Here is a 2,545-nt window from a genome sequence, read left to right as displayed (position 1 = left end):
GTGTACTGTAAAAGAACTATGAACTCACAAGGAATTTATTCCTACGATTTGATCAGTTGGAAATCTGGTAATAGGTTGTACTCTAATGGGAAAACAAGACTTAGAGATTCATGCCGAGACAAACAAGGCACGAGTCAACTGAGAAAATTGTTGGTTTTCTCGCGGGCATCCAAAGAAAAGGTTGTTAAATTGAATTAGCGAGGAAGTATTATTTAGGGTTTCAAAATCTGGAGGATCAGTGCAATGTGATTGCACACTTTTATTGTACTTTCGCACCTCACACTCCATCATTGCTTGGGCCCACAGCTGACAGACTCGATCTCAAAGATGAGGGTGATTAGATGCATCATCACGCTAAAAGTATGCAATAACATTGTACCTAATGGATTGGTGTTGTTCGTCTATACCTGAGGCACCAGAATATTGAACCATGAACCAAAAAAGGCACGTGAGAAAAGCATTATTATATTGGCTAGTGAACGTGAAAACCCAATTCTTGATTGGAAGGGACACCAAAGGAAACCTCCCTCTACCCCTCCATCCCTTGGATAGATAGAGATGTAAGGCCGTTCATGTTGTAAAAAATAGAACAATGAAAATAAATGGTGAGTGCTTGATCGAATTGATCTGGTCATGTGGGCAATTAAGACACTTTTACCTATTTTGTGAATTATCAAAACATCCCCAACTTATCAACCATTGGCAAAAGAAAGCCAATTTTTTCATTTCTATCATCTAATTGCCTAGTTTTTCATCCTTTTTTTTTAAGGTAAGCTGGGGTTAAGGCGGACCCCTACCAGAACAACAGCCACCCCATGTGATTCGATCCTGGGCCTTCAGCTTGACACAGGACCCTGCTTACCACATGGGATACCACCTCGGTGGTACTGGTTTTTCATGTATTGTTTGCAAGACTTTTGGTCTTAAAGACTAAAAGTCACTGTGTAGCCAAATATGCTCTTAATATTTATTTTTAAATAAAAGAGCTTAAATCAGATAATTTTTGTCAAGAGAAGGCAAATGGAATTTTTATGCCATAGGTGGGTATTTGAAACACGTTAAGAAAAAACAAACAGGTGAAAGTAACAGCTGAAAAAATAGGTTTTTTGGATAAATGGCTAACAAGTTAGACTGCTTTGTGTGTGTGTGATTAGTGTTATTTTGTTTTATGCATAAAAATATCAAAGGTGTCTACCTTTTACCTGTTCTCCTTGGTGCATGCCAACAAATCATGTGGGAGTCTTATGGGAATCTCTATAATTAACCCAAGATATGGTTGGCCCATGGATGGCCATGCAAACAACCTTTTGCCCTTCAATGTTGAGTTATGGACCCTAGTCAGGTCCCATGTTTCTTTTTCACTTTTTTTTTTCTTTTTTACTTTTGATAGTCAGTTGGGGGATAAGCTATGTTGCAAAGATACGAGTATGACCCGACTACACTCGAGTTCGCCATGTGAGTTTCAAATTTGTTTGCAAAATAAGACACAAAAAACATTTTTTTAATTCTTTAATCAGTAAAAACTATGTTTTCATATTTTATATCGAAATATATCTTTATTGAAATATTATTTAAAACATTAGAAACTATTTAAATTACCAAAATAATGTCTGTATGTGTCATTGCATGTCTAACTCATGTCACCCATGGCACACACTCTGAACAGTGTGTCACCGCTGTTCCGTGCCCCCTCCCCCCAATACTGAACAGCGGAAGACAGACATGGACGGACACACTGAAAAAAAATTGGAGTGCTTGGACAGTTCATCCTGTCCTGTCTGCAGACAGTACAGGAGAGGACGAGCTATCCTGTCCATGAACACCCGCTATTCAAACTCCCCTTACCGCCCAGCTATATCTCATTTGACTTTGTGCCTGTCCTGCACTTTTCTTTTTCCAAAAAATTAAGGCAAGTTTGAGGACACAGCAAGGATAAGTTCTCCCATCTTAACGCGGGTTCCACCATCCCCATCTAAAAGCCCTACTTTTTCTCCCACTTATGGGTACCAAATTTTAGAGACAAAGATGATGGTGGATGTTCAAATGAAAGCATTTTCTTATGCTTAGGTTTCACATCTGGAATTTCAGAGGCCTTCCACCAGCTCTGCTCATTCCTTTATTTTGAAAAGAAAAGAAAAACAGATTTGGCTTTTCTAGCGATGCTTCTATGGTTTTTTTAGTGAACCATCTTTACCTTTTCATTTTGTGATCTTTAAGCATCACTTTAGGTCCTTGACATTATATGCTAGGAGGTACTCTAATGTAGGCCAAAGCCCTAGCCTCTCTCTCTCTCTCTCCTATCGTCATAACCCTCACTTTCTCTCCAATTCCACTCATCCCCTACCGTCATACCCCTCGCTGATGCAAGTCTTTTTTTCAATCAAATCTGATCCATAGCTGGATTCAGCATGGTCGATTTAATAGGAATCGCTCCTTGGATTATAAATTTTCAGCCAAAAACATGATTTTTTAAAGCACAAATTTTTCATGCTTTTATATGGTTGTTTTTTTTTTAATTGCAAAAAAATCTTGTACACAAGTTGAA

This window comes from Nuphar pumila, chromosome 15 (genome assembly GCF_984573655.1).
Source record: "Nuphar pumila chromosome 15, dmNupPumi1.hap1.1, whole genome shotgun sequence".
NCBI classification, from domain to species: Eukaryota; Viridiplantae; Streptophyta; class Magnoliopsida; order Nymphaeales; family Nymphaeaceae; genus Nuphar; species Nuphar pumila.
This window is presented reverse-complemented; position numbering follows the sequence as displayed.